Source organism: Sus scrofa, chromosome 18 (assembly GCF_000003025.6).
Source record: "Sus scrofa isolate TJ Tabasco breed Duroc chromosome 18, Sscrofa11.1, whole genome shotgun sequence".
Taxonomy (NCBI): Eukaryota; Metazoa; Chordata; class Mammalia; order Artiodactyla; family Suidae; genus Sus; species Sus scrofa.
In genome coordinates, this window is record NC_010460.4 from 44,403,648 (window position 1) to 44,422,381 (window position 18,734).

General features: G+C 39.8%; 1 long non-coding RNA gene across 4 annotated transcripts in view; it reads left to right on the forward strand.

The window, feature by feature from the left end:
• LOC106506833 overlaps window positions 453-18,734 on the forward strand; it is a 34,776-nt gene continuing 16,494 nt past the window's right edge. For all 4 annotated transcript variants that reach the window (XR_002340510.1, XR_002340508.1, XR_002340509.1 and 1 more), the window contains exons 1-2: window positions 453-590; window positions 2,309-2,379. This is a non-coding gene — a long non-coding RNA (uncharacterized LOC106506833). The remainder of the gene's footprint in view (window positions 591-2,308; window positions 2,380-18,734) is intronic.

An 18,734-nucleotide genomic window follows, 5' to 3' on the forward strand; every position in this document is an offset into this window, starting at 1 on the left:
TTATGTTATATATATTATATATATACTATTTTGCATTATAGTTATTTAACAACATTAGCCATCTAAATTATTTAACCTATAACTGTTTATCCATATGAGTTATTCTAATAAAGTATCCTAATGTGGTTCCTGAGTGTGATATTGTGATCGACAATGAGGAATACATATTTGGTCTTGCTCCTGTTTCTGGCACAGAGCTAAAACCCTTAGAATTTCCTGAGTGATGAGAGTGGTAAAGGTGTTTTTTGGTATGTTGATGAGTGATTAGGGGGAAACACCTGAGGATGGGAGCTGGTTACCAGGGGGGCCAACCAAGTGACTAGAGGTTTGGAGGTTTTGGGGAGGGGCTAGAGAGTTCAGTGACCAATGGCCAATGATTTCATCAGTTATGCTTACATAATGCCCGCCTCCTTAAAAACCAATAAAGGCGGGGCTTTGGAGAGCTTCCTGGTTCACGCGTGCAGGCTTGTGGAGAGCAGCTTTTGGAAGGAGCGTGGAAGCTCCATGTCCTTTACCCGTGCCTTGCCCTGTGCTTCTCCTCCGTCTGTCTGTTCCTGAGTCATAGCCTTTTGTAATAAACCAGTAATCCAGTAAGTAAAATATTTCTCTGAGTTCTATGAGCCATTTTAGCAAATTCATTGAACTCGATTGGGGGTCTTTGGAACTTCCAATCTATAGCGGGTCCATCAGAAGCACTGGTGAAAATCTGGGCTTGCGACTGGCGCCTGCAGTGGGATGGGCAGGCACTCTTGTAGGACTGAGCACTTAAGCTGGGAGATCTGACGCTGTCCCTGGGCCTGGCAGAGTTGAGCTGAACTGTAGGACCCCCAGGTTGCTTGCTGTGGAGGGAAGAAACCCACACATTTGGTGACCAAAAATGGAGGGCTCTATGTGAGGAGCAAAGGAAACACATAAGTGGAAACCTGAGTTTTTCTAATATACTAATTCTCAAATTTAGAATAAAGATTAAAATTTAGGTTTTGCCTTGACCAAGTAGCAAATAATTAACAGCTAATGGTAACTGCACCTAACACGTTTTCAGAACTAAGTGCCACGTGTTATGCCGAGTACTTTTCACATGTTTTAAAATAATCACCATGGACTTCCCTTTGTGGCACAGTGGTTAATGAATCCAACTAGGAACCATGAGGTTTCAGGTTCGATCCTTGGCCTTGCTCAGTGAATTAAGGATCTGGCGTTGCCGTGAGCTGTGGTGTAGGTTGCAGACGCGGCTCGGATCCTGTGTTACTGTGGCGTAGGCCAGCAGCTACAGCTCTGATTTGACCCCTAGCCTGGGAACCTCCATGTGCTGTGGGAGCGGCCCTAGAAAAGGCAAAAAGACAAAATAAAATAATCACCATGAATATGAGTGTAGATAATACTATTTTTCCCTTTTTTATAAATGCAAAAACCTCATCTACCTGTTTCTTACCTAGACATTGCTAAATTCAGGTTTGTTTCTCAACACATTCTGCTCTGGCAGGCTTTCCACTGAAAGAGAAAGACTATGTAAGCTTTCTTAACAAACAATTTGGGAGTTCCCTGATGGCCTAGCAGATTAAGGAGCTGGGATTATCAACTGCTTTGGCCCCGGGAACTTCTGCAACCTGTGGGCATGGCCAAAAAAAAAAAAAAAAAAAAAAAATGATGACTGAAAAAAAAAACCGTAATTCTTCATAATATGAACAACTTAGGATCACAACGCAAGAACAAAACTCTTGGCCTGACTTCTCCCTCCAAGTGTGCCCCATTTTCACCTTCCAACCACAGGAAATTCCCTACTTGCTGCCTCTAATTTCTCTTCCCCAGTCTCTCTCCTTTTAATTAAAAAATTTTTTTAATTGTGTTAGATAAAAATTTACCATCTTAACCAGTCCTATAGTGTCAAGTATATTCACAGTATTATGTAGCCAATTTCCAGAACTTTTTCCACCTCCCGAACTGAAACTCATACACATGAAACAACTCTTCTTTGTCCCTCCCCCAGTCCCTGGCTACCACCATCCTACATTCTGTCTCTTTGAATTTGTCTCCTCTTGATATTTCATACGAGTGGAATCATGCAATATTTGCCTTGTTGTGACTGGCAGATTTAACTTAATTTCCTCAAGTTTCATCCATGTAGTAGCATATGACAGAATTTCCTTCCTTTTTAAGGTTGAGTAGTATTCTACTGTGCATTTACTCATTCAGTCATGAGAGATATTTGTGTCTTAACAAGCCCTGCAGGTGATTCTGATGCAGGCTAAAGTTTAAGGACCATTGCTTAAAAGGTTCCAACTGGATTTTTTTGTTGTTTCTTTTTTAGACTCTTCCCTGAAAAACTCTCATGAACAGGACTCCAGTAATGAAAAATATGAGGAGCCATAACAGAGTTTGGTGAGTCATTTTAAGTGTTTGTATTTTGGGAACTACATGCATATTTTGAATATTTAAGCTAAGAAGGAAAAGGAAAACCCTTGAGCTCAGATTTTCCCCCAGAGTTAAAGTTTACCATTTCATTCATGTCATTGAATGCTTTGTACAGCCTCCCTATAAAAGAAGATCTTTATATAAAATTTTCTCCACAAAAGATTCTATTTCTTAAAATTCCCTTCTTTCTGTGGGGCCTCCTGTACAACATACATTTAGAAATTGTTTTGCAACAATGCTAATGTCAACAATAATAGCCTCTTTTTTCCTATACTAAAAGCAAGTTTGGGGAGACTTGTTTAGAATTGTAATATATCTACTGCAGAGATCCACTTTTGTAGACATATGCTTACACTGTCTGGTGCCGCCAGAAAGATAGATGTGTATGTATGAAAAGAATAAACTTAATATTATCAGGCAAAAGTGAGATGAAAAATTTCTTCCAAAGAATCCTAAACATTTGCAAAAGTGCGATTTAGCCTTGGTGGTAACCCCTGCCAAATTTGTCAAGTTGTGATGTTTCTGAAAGTTGTTTGGGAAATGTGTGCTCCAAGGAAATAAACTAATTGAGAGAGAAAACATTGCACTCACGCCATGAAAAGATGGAAGACAAATGAGTGTTTTCTTTATCTAGAGGTTATGTAGAAAATCAGTAAAACTTCTCCAACAACATGATGGTAAATCCCAGCAAAATTTTTCTAGTCCCTCAAGTCGAAACAAGTCAAAATACTCCAGTAAATTGGCCTTAACTCATGTGTGACATTATTAGGTGCTGAAGTGAAGTAATTGGTGATGTGGCTGCCTTAATCTGATGTAAATTAAAATCCTCCTCAGTCCTATCCCTTTTCTTTAGAAATGGCACTGTTGTCTGGTCTGTTACTCTTTGCTCATGTCTTGAGGTCTCAGCTTCCTGGTTTGTTTATTTATTTATTTATTTATTTATTTATTTGTCTTTTTGTCTTTTGTCTTTTTTTGTTGTTGTTGTTGTTGTTGCTGTATGGTTTGTTTATTAAATGCTAAAAACTCATACTTACTGAGCCATTGCTCTGGGCCAGACCCTACCCTGAGAGTTGCCTACATGTTTTCACTGAATTCTCCCGGTGCCCTTGTGAAGCGGGAGGTGATACCCACTTAGCCCATGAAAGACTCCAAGATAGGTTAGGAAACTTGCCCAGGGTCTTCCTGTGGTAACTGATGTAAGTAACCACCACCAGGAAACAAAAAGTCGTCTGTCTTAATTACAGTTAATGTTCCTAACCAAATTTTAAAAAACAAAAACAAAACCCCAGATCTCTAAACTAGAGCTGAGCTGTCTGGGAAATACTTGCAGAGATGAAGCAAAGTCATCAAGGGAGATTTAAATTCAATCAAAGGGATCGAGTGGTTTGCAAAGAACACTGCAGTTCCCAGGAAACCACAGGAAGGCTGGGTTCCTCACAGAGAGAGGAGAAGGGAGGGTTTTTCCTCCATGTAATTACCGTGACCGGCACAAGCCCTTAGAGCGGTGGTTCTCGAAGTGCAGGCCCTGGAACAACAGTACCAGCAGCCTCTGAGAGCTTGTTAGAAGGGAAAGCTCTAAGGCCCTACTCCAGAGCTGATGAATTACAAAGTCTGGAGTGAGGCCCAGCAACCTGCACTTTAGCAAGCCCTCCGGGTGATTCTGGTGCAAGCTCCAGTTTGGGACCCACTGTTTCAGAGTTTATTTTCTCCACTGCTAGGAACTCTGATCAACATAACTTATTACAAACGAGATTTGCTTGTTTAAATGTCGGACCTATCTTCATGGCACATTAATCTTAATAAATTTAAGAATGTTCCTCCAGTTCAGCCAAATGCTTTGGTGCCTAACCTAATGCTTTGATCCACTAGGTTTAAAATAACAGTTGCGACCTGGCAAGGACTTACTATGTGCCAGGTGCTGTTCTAAGTGTCTTAAATTGATTAACTCATTTAGTCTTCATAACAATCTGTAAGATGTGTGCTATTCCTTCTCTTTGTGTCAATAAAGTCGTTGAGGCTAAGAGAGGTTAGGAAACCTGCCCAAGTCACTGAATGAAATCTGAATCCAGGTTACTTGAGTCCAGAGTCCAAGTTTCTAACTGTTAGACTATCTTGCAGACAAAAACTTTTCAAAGGAAATCTATTTAAGGGAGTATTCTTAGGAAAAAAAAAAAATTACCCAAGAAGTTTGAAGAATTTTAATCCTTTCTGTCAAGCCAGTCAATCTATAAGAGGCAAATATCAGGCCTTCTAAATATATTATCATGACACTCAGAGTCTTCAGAAACTTTCATTTGTTCTTGGGAGATTTGGAGGAGATGTCAGGCTTAGGTGATTTCATGTATCTACTAATTTTAAGACTTGATGAGGCTATTTCTGAAGCAATTTCTTTTTTTTCTCCTATCTCCAAATGATGCTATGATCTTCCCCTTGGAGTAGTGCATTTATCCCCAAGTGTAATAAAAAACTGCACCAGAAGGCATATTACACCAGTTGATCAAATATCTACCCCATTTGTTTTGTCATATTTTGACCCAGAGAGTGAACATAATAAGTGGAAAGAAAGATTTTACTACAAGTTCCATGATTTTTATTTTCAATGTTAATTATGGTTTTTTTCAGACTCTTTCTGGTTAGCTGGCTTACTCACTCTCTATGAATATTAATTGTTGATTTACCAGCATGTATGTAGTTAACTAAACACATGCAATGACAGGGGTTGTGAATTCAGAATTGAAAAGCTCTGCATTGGTCCTTCTCTACTCCATGGACTTTCTGTGGCTTCGACTCATTCTAGGGTAAAAGCTGGTTGTCCTGTACCCTCTGAAACCTGAAAAGTTTCATTGTTGATGCTTTGTACAAGAGTTTAGTTTTTGAGTGACTGAGGAGGAGAGGGAAGGCTAGAATAGCATGTGGGTGGATAGCAAGCAGAATAGGCCCAGGCAACCTCAGAGGACGTCTCTCGGTGTCCAGGATAGTGTGTTGGGATTTTGTTCTGTGCGAAAAGAAAGATGTATCAAGAATACACTTAAAAATTGTCTCTCTTTCACACAATGGGAGTGTCTTCTTTGTACAGGCACCACCTCCACCACCACCACTCCATATGGGACTTCTTTTTTGTTATTAAAGTCTAGTTGATTTATAATATTGTGTCAATTTCTTCTGGACAGCAGAGTGACGCAGTCATACATGTTTCCATTCCCATTCTTATATTATCTTCCGTCATGGCCTATCCCAAGTACATGGGGCTTCTTGATACATATAAAACACAGGTGATCAGCTGCTTTGGAAGAAGGATGATAATACAAGTCATTTGCTGGGCTTAGAAAGTAAAGCGCCTCTGGAAACACTTGACTTACTCTGTTTTCTTGAGTAGGTGCTCCATCCTCTGTCCTAAGTGTAGACCTTTCCCAGATTCATGGTGAGATCTCTGGAGTCCTCCTACTGCAAATAAAAGATACACATTCTCCCCCACACTGGAAACTGCCGTGTGAATTGACTTTCTAGGGCCATGCCTGCTCCTGCCCTGGTGGCACCTGGGATACAATCCGAGCACGTTATTATTAGATCCAAAAAATTACCCACAATCCACCTCCAAAATAACAAACAAATGATGGGAACGGGCATTGGGGGGCTTTTTGGCTGCAAACTGTTATATCTGGAATGGATGGGCAATGGCATCCTACTGTACAGCACAGGGAACTGTGTGTGATTGGGCCACTTTGTTGTACACCAGAACTTGATGAAACATTGTATATTAACTATACTTTAATAATAAAAAAATAACTATAAAAGAGAATTAAGACATAAAAAACCCCAAAAACTACAAATGATGGGGATCTTGCTGAAGAGTTCTAGGAAAAGGAAAAGGGGATTTCATGGCTCGGCTTTTGCTGGGGTAGGTTAATGAAGACCTTGTTCGAATGGTACCATTTGAACGGAGACGTGTTGAGGAGGACTCGGGAACAGGGCAATCTGGCAAGAGCATTCCAGACAGAAGAAACAGTCTGCTGGAAACAGAAAGGGGGTTGGCATGCTTGAGAAATGGAAGGTGTGTGTGGCTAAAACAGGGCTGCTCAGAGAGTTGTCTGCAAGCACGGGTGGAATTTGTGCCACCGTGCAAATCCAAGCACCGTTCCTTCTTCCCAGAAGCTTTGCTCCAAAAAAAAAAAAAAAAAAAAAAAGGTGAACTGAACAGTGCTCTTAAATGATTGCTTCTCTTATAGCACATATTCTTTTTTTAATTTTGCAGAAATATATAAAGAATATTGAAGGAGTTTAAGATTATGTAAATTTGATACAATTTTTGTGGTTTAGTAATTTAAAGATACTCTAATATCCTTTTTTGCAAAAAAAATTTAAAAGACTCAATATTTTACAAATAGTCTATAATCCAATCACTACTACACTTTTATTTTAATAGCCTTCCATTCTTTGTTCCTGTGCATATATATCCTTACGTAGTTTCAGTCATATGGTACACATACTTCTGCTTTTTCAGTTAATACTGAATCACATGCATTTTATAAATCTATAAATAGAAATAATAAATGTCACTTTTACAACTGCATAATAGTCCATTGGGTTTTTAACAATTGACTTAAGCATCTACTGTTCATGAGACATTTCTTTTTTTTCCCTCTGTAATAAATAACCTGGCTATGAAAATATAACTGCATACTGCTTTTTCTTCTTTTGGATTATGTCCTTAAAACATCCTCAGAAGCTGAATTACTGGAAAGAATATTTCAAATGTGGGTTTAAAAGAACCTGCATTTGTTATGTATTGCCTTATTGCAATATATATTTAATAATTTAAAATTTTATCTGCAAGGCTTTTCATGCAATGCAAGGCAATTGGTACCACTTAAGCTTTTTTCTTTGGAATCCTCAATTCTAAGAGGTGACATCCAAAAATGAACTTATGACAAGGATTTTACCATATATATATGCATATATTTCTGTAATTCAGTTAATAAAATAATAAAATTATCACAACAATTTCTTAGAAACTACCCATTAACATCTGAAATATTAATCACTCAAAAAAACAGATACAATCCCCTAATAGCCAATAGCCATTGTTCCTTCTGGAGCGCTTCTGTAATCCTGATTTTTTTTTTTTTCATTTGACATATAGTTGATTTACAATGTTGTGTCAGTTTCAGGAGTAGAGCAAAGTGATTCAGTTATATGTTTATAACTTTTGCAAATTCTTTTCCCCTTATCGGTTATTACAAAATATTGAGTATAGTTCCCAGTGCTAAACAGTAGGTCCTTGTTGATTACCAGTTTTATGTATTGGTGTGTGTATGTTAATCCCAAACTCCTAATTTATCTCTCTCCTGTTGTAATCCTGGTATTTTAAAGGCACCCAGTCACATATGCCACTTACTAGGATAAACTCAAGTTGTGACCTCAAGTTCACTCTCCTGCAAATGAGGCAGGCTTGTACCTACAGAACTGGCAAGAGTCAAAGTTCATTGCACATGGAAATCAGAAAATCAGAAATGTAAAGAATTCACCTAGATGCTCTCAGGGAGAGACAAACCAGATAAATTTTAAAAGGAGAAGCTTTACTTAATTCCATCTAGTTTTTTAATATACAATATTTATTTTGATATATTAACTAAATTACAGAGCTGAACATAAAGATTCAGCTTCTCTTTAGTTTTTCAAGGACATTAAGATCCTAGCCATTCTCTCATTGGTTACAGTATCATGGAAATTCAAAGAGAGTCTCTTCTTTTCATGAATTCCTGGTCACCAATAGTTGCGGCAGGCCCACACTGGTAGAAGTAAGAGACGTGAATGCCCCATATCTGATCCTTGTTCCCCATGACTCTCAAAAGAAGATGTTGTTTAAAGAGAATCGGTCCCAAAGCCAAAATGTGAGTGTATAGGTTTCCCCTTCATATCAGCATTCTGGCCTGTTTTGGCTTTCATCAGCTCTGAGAAAGAATTTGCTGCTTTCAGCAGACAATTTCTGAGGATACCATGCCGAGCATTCAATAACATCCTTCCCTCTGTTCTGTGTGTGACTTTGACACTAACCCCTTATTAGATCCAATATGTAAAGGGTAGAAAATACCACTTTTCCATGGGAATGTTTACTTGCGGGATTCTGCGAAGAGTGTGTTGAATGCTGCTTGCCACCTGCAAGGGTTATCATTTCAAAGTGTAAGTCACACTATACTTTGAAGAAACTTCCCAGGAAAGGCGGACCATAGGTACAGTTTTAGCAGCACTGAATGGAGTTGCTGTTTGTGGACAAAGGCTTCAGGCCAACGGTGAGACCAAGAGGCAGTATCATAAGCAGCAAGAGGCCCTTTTGTTAGCAGCCTCCTCAACCACAGTCACTACTCAAAGGGCTGGCTCCCCATGCGCTTAAAGTGAAAGAACTTCTCATTTCCATTAGGCCTCTTCAGGCACACACACGCAGACACACTCATGTACTTGCGCCCCAAACACACACGTATGTTAGTAACCGTCTTCAAAAGATGAGGGTTGATGGGAAGAGTTAAGGCCCATGTGCAGTCCACTGCTCTGTCAGCTAGCCTTGCCATCATCAAACCAGCAGGTAGATCTCGCTAAAGAGAAGCTTCTTTCTGAGCCTACATCAAAATGAACCTTATTACAAAATCTTTCTTGAGGGTTTAAAGTGAATTTACTGAGAAAATAGGAATTTTAAGGGAAAGGAAGTAACGAAAAGAATATTTCCATTGAAATTTAAAAAGTAAAGCAAGCCGTAGATATTTCTGAGACATATTTTCAACTTAATTATATCAAGGGTTTTTATATTTAGAATAAAAATTTTCTGCACACTCGGAAATATTCCTTCTGATAGTTCGCATGCTACAAGAGAAGTTGGCTAATGAGTAGATTATTTGATTTGGACTTTAGCATGTTATCCTGGTTAAAAAAAAAAATAAAGTCCATAGTAAGTGGAGGGAAATACCCATCTTCTCTTTAGTCATCACTTAAAAAGTTTGAATTAACTAGCTGAAACCACTATGTAAAATAGTATGGAGATTCCTCAAAAAACTAAAAACAGAACTACCATACAATCCAGCAATCCCACTCCTGGGCATCTATCTGGAGAAAAACTGTAATTAAAAAATACGTTGGAGTTTCCGTCGTGGCGCAGTGGTTAACGAATCCGACTAGGAACCATGAGGTTGCGGGTTCGGTCCCTGCCCTTGCTCAGTGGGTTAACGATCCGGCATTGCCGTGAGCTGTGGTGTAGGTTGCAGATGCGGCTCGGATCCTGCGTTGCTGTGGCTCTGGCGTAGGCCGGTGGCTACAGCTCCGATTGGACCCCTAGCCTGGGAACCTCCATATGCCGCGGGAGCGGCCCAAGAAATAGCAAAAAGACAAAAAAAAAAAAAAAAAAAAAAAAAAAACAAAAAACAAAAAAATACGTGCACCCCAGTATTCACTGCAGCACTATTTTCACTGGCCAAGGCATGGAAGCAACCTAAATGTCCATCAACAGAGGAATAAAGAAGCTGTGGTACATATATACAATGGAATATTCCTCAGCCATAAAAAAGAACGAAATAATGCCATTTGCAGCAATATGGATAGACCTAGAAACTATCATACTGAGTGAAGTTAGACAGTGAAAGACAAACATCATATGATATCACCTATATGTGGAATCAAAACGAGAGGATACAAATGAACTTATCTGCAAAAGAGAAACAGACTCCCAGACTGTGGAAAAACTTACGGTTACCCAAAGGAACAGGTGAGGGTGGGAGGGATGGACTGAGGGTTTGGAAATGACATATGCACACTGAAGTATATGGAATGACTGGGAGACGTGGTCATGCTGTATAGCACAGAGAACTCTGCCCAGTATTCTGTGATAATCTATGTGGGGAAGGAATCTGAAAGAGAATGTGTATATGCATGACTGAATCACTTTGTTGTACAGGAGAAATTATCACAACCTTGTAAATCAACTATACTTCAATAAAACTTAAAAAAAAAAGTATCAGAGTTCCCACTATGGCTCAGATGGGTTAATAATGTCTCTGTTGCACCAGGACACAGGTTCAATCCCTGCCCAGCACAGTGGGTTAAGGATTACGCATTGCCACAGTTGTGGCATAGGTTGCAAATGAGGCTGGGATCTGATCCCTAGCCAGGGAACTCCATAATGCCACGGGGTGCCCCCCCCCCAAAAAAGAGAGAGACAGTATCAAAGGATTTCCCCTGGTGGTGCAGAGGGTGAAGGATCTTCTTGTCACTGCAGTGGCTCAGGTCCAATCCCTGGTCCAGGAACTTCTGTATGCCCTGGGCACACAGCACCCCCTCCCCAAAAAAGACAATATATAGTGCTGGTGAGGATGCCCAACACCAGGAATCTTCCTCTATTGCTGGTAGGAATCACCCAAAACTGGAAACAACCTAAATATCCTTCAGTGTAGGAAGGGATAATCAAACTCTAGTATAGTCACACTGTGGAATACTATTCACTGATTAAAAAGGAATGAATGAATGATTCATACACCATTTATGGATCTCAAATCATTTGAGAAAGCAGAAGAAGCCAGACTCAAGATACTCTAGACTCTATGATTCCATTCATAGGCTTTTAAAGAAAAGGCAAAACTAGAGAGACAAAAAAATAGATCAGTGGTGTCCAGGGACTGATTGTAGAGGAAGAAATTGATTACAAAAGAACACAGGCGAACTTGTAGGGGTGAAGGAACTATTCTATATTTTGACAGTGGTGGTTCCACAACTACATTTGTCAAAACTCATAGAACTACAAAATGTCAATTTTACCAATGTAAATTTATCTCAGTGAAAAAAGTTGGATTGGATTCTATTTCATAATTCAGAAATTAAGAATTAAACTATAAAAGGCAAAATAAAACTGTTAATAGCCAACATGGGGGGAAGATCTTTTAAAATCTTAAGGAAGAACTTTTAAAATAAAACCTAGTATTAGAAAAATGATATCTTTGATCACATCTATTTATCAAAGATCCCAAAGTAAAAAGTGAAGCCCCAAATGATATTTGCAAACACATATAATTAGCAAGAGATTAGTATCTAAAATACATAATGACTACAAAAGAAGAAAGCATACAAAACCCAAGCAAACAAACATCAAAGAACAGTTCTGTGGCTGTGGCATTAAGTACAATCACAGTGTCATTGCAACCATCACTATCATCCATCTCCAGAACTTTCTTCATCTTGAAAAACAAATGCTATTCCCATTAAGCAACAACTTCTCATTCCTCCATCCCTCCAGCTCCTGGAAACCATCATAATACTTTCTGTCTCCATGAATTTGACTCCATGAATCAGAAAGTATTTGTCCTTTTGTGAGGGGTTTATTTCATTTCACATAGTATCTTCCAGATTCATCCATACCGTAGCATGTGTCAGAATTTCCTTCCTTTTATAGCTGAATAATATTCCGAAGGATGGCCATATCACATTTTTTAAATGCATTCATCCACTGATAGACAATCGTGTTGTTTCAACCTTGTGGCCATTGTGAAATATGCTAAAAACATTGGTTTGCAGATACCTGTTTGAGTCTCTGCTTTAAATTCTTTTGGGTATACACCCAGAAGTAGAATTGCTGGATCATATGGCAGCTCTAATTTTAATTTTTTGAGGAACCATCATAGTGTTTTCCATAGCTGCTATGCCATTTTTCTTTCCTACTGGCAGTGCACAAGTGTTCCAGTTTCTCCACATCCTTGCTAACATTTTGTCCTTGTCTTTGTTGTTGTTGTTGTTTTTAGTAATAGTCATCCTGATGGGTGTGTAGCGGTATCTCATTGTGGTTTTGATTTGCATTGCGCTAATGATGAATGATATTGAACACCTTTTCATGGGCATCTTGGAAAGAAACCGCTTTTATAAAAGAAATAAACTTTTCTATAAAAACCTATTATATAGGAGAGGAAAAAAGAAAATATAAACCTCAAAATATTATCAGTGTGCTGAAATACTGTCCAGCAAATATTGACTCTCTTCCCTAGTATCACCACGGGAGGATATACTTCCCCACCCACTGAACTTGGACTTCCCCTTCCTTGTTTTGGCTACTAGTGGAGCATGGACAGAAGCAGCAGCATGCCAGGTCTGAGCTCAAGTCTTAGAGCCATCCCATGTTTCCACTCATCATCTACACAGACTTGCTGCAGGTATCCATTGAGCCTGAACCACAAAAGGACAACTGTAGAACAGAGCTAAAGTTGTCTTGTTGCCTGAAGCAGCCGTGGGAGCTGACCCATAGAATTGTGATCAAGTAATTGCTAGTAGCTATGCACCAGTGAGCTTTTTGAGGCCATTTGTTACACTGAAAAGAAAAACTGATACACAGAAGCTTCTCTCTGGATGGTGAGATTGAGTAATTTTTCCCCTTCTTTGTACTTTTAAAATATTTTCCAGTTTTTCTATAATTCTCTACTTATTGATAATTTTAAAAATAATCTGGGATTTTTCATATGAAATGACTAACAGTGGTTATTTCTGTTACAACGCACATATTTTTCAAAACTTTTACTTAAATTCTGAATTTTTTTTTCACAAGGAACATGTCTTATTTTGTAGTCAGAAAAAAAAAATAACAAAGGCTTTTGTTTCATTTTTTTTTCCTAGAACAATAGCCATTCAAAAAATCTCAAAGGAGCTTCCAAGAGTTAGTAGTAAAGCCAAGTAGAAAAGGATGAAACATTCTTCCTTATTGGTTGCCTGGGTTGGGAGTGGAAAGCAGAAATCACTGGGATGTTTGGGGGGGTGGGGGTCGGTGGTTAGAAATGCTCTAAAATTGGGTTGTGGTTGCAGTTATACCAGTCTGTAATTTGCTAAAACTCATTGAATTATATACTTAAAAATCGTGAATTTTAAATAATTATACATACCCTCAATAAAATGCTTTAAAAAACCCATTCTTCTTTTACATGACAATTTAAAGAAATAAGCTTTAGTTTCAAGAACTGGAACCACAGATAACTCCTCCAATAACAGTGCAAACACTGACAACAATAAAATAAATACACAATCTCTTATTGAAGAAGTAGAATAACTAAAAGGCAAATTTGAGTGAGAATATGGAGCAAAGAGTCTTTGAAAAAAAGTTCGTAGGGAGTGCCTGTTGTAGCACAGCAGAAACGAATCTGACTAGTATCCATGAGGATGCAGGTTTGATCCCTGGCCTCTCTCAGTGGGTCTGGGATCCTGTGTTGCCATGAGCTGTAGTGTAGGTCGCAGACACAGATCAGATTCCGTGTGGCTGTGGCATAGGCCGGCAGCTGTGACTCCGATTCAACCCCTAGCCTGGAAATTTCCATGCGCCAGGGGTGCAGCCCTAAAAAGCAAAAAAAATTCCTAAATTAAACAGAAACATTTTACTTTCACTGAGCAAACTGTGATTTGCCAATCGTATTCTGTCACACACAGGGGCCAGGCTTGGGGGCAGAGGATTAGCAATGGGATCAGTTTGTATCCTTGGAAGCCAGCACACCTTGAGGATGGGATGGGAGGCAAAAGTACAGTAGTATTCAACTTGCTAACAGCAACTGCAAAATGACAGGCAACTTGCCAGTTACTTGTTGAAACTTGGAGAATATAAATGCATAAGTTAAATAGTGCCTTGTAGGTACTTGGGATGGAACCAAACACTCTGTGGACACTTCAGAGGTTAACGTATTTGAATTGAAATGATTTAAAAATTATGTTAAAAGACACAGTAAAATCCCTGTGTCTCAGCCCCAAAGTCCTAAATCAGCCCCTCTGTCTGGAAGTCATCTGCTTGTCAAACCTCTAAGCTAACATCTAGCTTTTGCAACATGAAAGTTGCCATGACAACTGAGGAGAAAGTTTTGGTCAACATAGTATAATCAAAAAACAATTTAAAAAAACCCTTTGAGCAACTTTTTTTAAGCCAAGGGGGATTCAAATGATACCCCAAAAGCATAATGTCTCACAGGTATAAAATCTGGGGGTCATGGAGCAAGAAACAAAAACTTGATGGCGAAGTCAGATGGACAAAGCAAGAAGCATGGTTGTCCAAACACCTCTTCACCTTGGGCATCTTATGTGTAAAATATCTAAGAAATGTTTGTTGGTTTAATCTGATTGGACTCCAAATCCTTATTTCACATCCCAAAGAAGAATGAACTTGTGTCATTTGAGCTGAGACCCGAACATACTCAACAGAAACGAATTTCCAGAAATCCCAGTACTTGAAATCACTAAGCTTTTCTGCTGTGTTTCCTTAACCACCCTAGAGGTAGCATTTGATTTAAGTTCTAGGGGGAAACTGCTTTTGCAAACATTAAATCCAATTAAGACAAAATAGAAAATAAAACATTTGAAAACAACTTATTTTTGAAGTATATTCTGGGAGAAATGCTTTCTCTGTGTATAATGGGAATTTTTCTTATTTTTCTGTGCGTCACCTATCCTCACTTTATCTGATAAGTGCCCCTGGTTTTCCATCACCCATTTTGAGCTGTATGATTCAAGGGATTGATTCCATCTAAGTTTCAGGAAGATGCTGTTTACTAGGCTTGGCCAAATCAGAAGCTTTATCCTGGAGTTCCCGTCGTGGCGCAGTGGTTAACGAATCCGACTAGGAACCATGAGCTTGCAGGTTCGATCCATGCCCTTGCTCAGTGGGTTAACGATCTGGCGTTGCCATGAGCTGTAGTGTAGGTTGCAGACGTGGCTCGGATCCCGCATTGCTGTGGCTCTGGCATAGGCTGGCAGCTACAGCTCCGATTAGACCCCTAGCCTGGGAAACTCCATATGCCATGGGAGCGGCCCAAGAAATGGCAAAAAGACAAAAAAAAAAAAAAAAAAGAAGCTTTATCCTCTCCTGGCCATAATGATTGGTTCAGGATTGCACACATGACCTACTCAGAACCAATGGCATCACCTTTGGACCATTCCCTGATGGAACTGAAAGAGTCTTTATAATGTCTTCATCCTCTTGGGTTGTAGGGCACCGTGGCAGACTGCAAATACCATTCCACTGACAGAAGGACTTGTTTTAAGGTCCTGTTACCTACCAGCTGTGTGATCTTGATCAAATCATTTCACTTCCTTGGGTCTCATTTTACTCATCTAAATTCCTTGCTGGTTTTGGTGAAGATTTTATAAAGGATGCATATGTGAATTTACATTATAAATTGTAAAGCTTTACTGAAATATAAGACATTGCCTTTTGCTCTCCTAGCAACCAAAACTGGAATAAGCATGTAGAAATGTTTGGGCCCATTCAGTGCACTGGAAAACAAAGAATATTACCCAAGAAGAAGAGAATCTGAAGCCACAGAATGCCAGAGCCAAAAAAGACCTTGGAGGATATCTGGTCCAACTCACTTATTTCATAGATGAGGAAACTTGCTCTGTCTACCCTTGAAAGGGAGGAAATAAGATAAGAACGACTATTGCAGCCATTTAGCCAGGGTCCCCACATTAAATTAGTGCAAGTAGATAATAAACTATGGCCTCTAAGCCAGAACCATGCCCCTGTCTGAATAATATGCTTTCTTCTCCCCGTTGTGAACAGCCTCACCGAGAGGAATGACAACTACAGCGGGGAGAAAAGGAATTTACCAAAGAGTCCACCTCCTCCACACAACTCAGCCTTCTGAGTTCTAAGACGGGAGGGAAAGAATTTTGCAGTTGGAAAAATTGCTAACCTTGTGTCTGAAATGCTTAACAAATCACAGTGGGGACTTTAATTTCTTTCATTTTCCCTGTTGGTGAGAACCATTCCTGCCAAGAAATTATTTGCCAAATGGTGACTTCATTTATGATGTTGGCCATGTGATGTTTAACAGCTGACATTTGACTGCTTTTTAAAAATTATCCCTTAGCTTAATTGCAACAGAAGTGCTACAGAAATTTAGAGGTGTACATGTAATGTTCAGTGATTTTGTATGAATAAGAAGATACGAAACAAACCATATCTGGTCCATATTTTTAAACATTGTAATTATAAAGGTCATAATAAAACATCTGGCACAAAGAGTACTTTATGTATATTAAATAACTCAATCGCAGAATAACCCCGGAGGTTTGCAGTGAGACACAGAGAGGTTGTGTAACTCTCACATTCAGCCAGTGAACAGACTAGGATTTGAACCTAGGCATATTGGCTCTGCAGTCTGAATGCTTAACCACTCTGCTAGACCTAATGGTAATTTTCTACATAGAATGTCTTATGTGTTCTTAAGTAACTTGTCTATAAAATTAAAAGGTTAAAACGTCTGCTCAAATTTATCTTTCTAAAACACTGTTTCAATCACAGCGTCAAAAGAGAGCAGAATTACATGAGTGAGAATGCACGCTTTGGAGCCAGGTTCAATAGAACTTGAGTTCGGTGATGGGCTGTTAAGACCTTGGGCAAATTCCTGAACCTTTCTCTGTGCCTCAGTTTCTTCATCTGTGAAATAGGGATAAAAATGTTACTTAAATCCTAGAGTGATGCTGAGGGTAAATGAGATAGTTTATGTGAAGTACATATCCCAGTGTCTGGGACATAGAATGTTCTCAAGAATTACCACTCGTTGTCATTATTAATATCAATATTATTATCACCCTGTGTATCAGACACACTTCAGCTCTGTTTCAGCTACTCTCAGCCTTACCTTTCCCTCATTCCAGCCTCCTCCCTTACTGGCCTTTCACCCCCTGCAGCCCAGTCCTGCACAGGTTCTAATCCATTTCTCCCGTCCGCTACCTACCAGGGTCTCACCTTAAACCCACCTGTGCCCCGTCACTTCCTGCCCTAAGACATCCCTGTTGATATCAATGCATGTGACTCCATGGGAAACTGCTTGACATCTGAGTGTATGCAACCCAAAGGTACTGGCGGTGAACCCTCCTGGGCAAAACTTTGACCCTTTCTTCTTCCCTGTCAGAGGATCTGTTTGTTTGCTAGGGTGGCATAGCACAGCACCGCAGGCTGAGTGGCTTGACCAACAGAAATGTATTGGGAGTTCCCTTGTGGTGCAACAGGTTAAGGATCTGGCGTTTTTACTGCAGTGGCTCAAGTTGCTGCCGAAGTGTGGATTCCATCCCTGGCCCAGGAACTTCCATATGCCGTGGGCATGCCCCTTCCCCCCCAAAAAGGGAAATATATTATTTCACCATTTTGGAGGCCAGAAGTTCGAGATGATTAAAGTGTGGGCAAGATTTGTTTCTCCTGAAACCTCTCCTTGGTGGAGACAGCCACCTTCTCCCTGTGTCTTCACATGCTCTTTCTTCTGTGCTTATATCTCCCTGGTGACTCTGTGTTTCCAAATTTTCTCTCTCTCTCTCTCTTTTTTTTTTCTTTTTTAGGGCCACACCTACAGCATATGGAGGTTCCCAGGCTAGGGGTCGAATTGGAGCTACAGCTGCTGGCCTACACCACATCCACAGCAAGGCCAGATCCTTAACTCACTGAACGTGGCTAGGGATTGAACCTGCAACCTCATGGTTCCTAGTCAGATTGATTTCCGCTGCACCATGATAGGAACTCTTTTTTTTTTTTTTAATGATTTTTATTTTTTCTATTATAGTTGGTTTAGAGTGTTTTTCAGTTCTGTCAATTTTCTGCTATACAGCAAAGTGACCCAGTCTCTCTCTCTCACACACACACATGCACATTCTTTTTCTCATATTATCCTCCATCATGTTCCATCACAAGTGACTAGATATAGTTTCCAGTGCTATACAGCAGGATCTTATTGCTTATCCATTCCAAACGCAGTAGTTTGTGTCTCTTAACCCCAGATTCCCAGGCCATCCCACTCCCTCCCCCTAAGTTTCCTCCTCTTAAAAAGACATCAGTCAGATTGGATTCGAGCTCACCTAACAGTCTCATTTTAACTTAACCACTTTTTAAAGACCATCTCCAAATACAGCCACGTCCTGAAATACTGGCTTTCAGCATGTAAATTTGGGCAGACACAATTCAGCCCATAACGGTGGTACTAAGACATATTTTTTTAGGCTCCTCAGATGCTCCTATGGGATAGGGTACCAAGTTGACCACAGCAGTGGCCAATTTGAAGTATCCCCTTCTCCCTGCTTTGCATCTCTGCTGCTCTTTGGGATTACCAATGAAGTTCTTACACATAAGCCTTGGCCTCAGTCTCATCTCTCTGGAGAAATCAGCCTAAGACACCTGGTGGAAGCACCAGAGGGCCAATCAGATTGGGCAGATGTGACCTCAGCTGTCCTTTCAGCCCTCCTTGCCCAGCCTGCAGAGGGCTCAGCGTGACCTAGCCACCCTGGACTCTGCCTTCTCACTTGTCCTCCCCAGGACAGAATCCTCATCTTTGGATGGC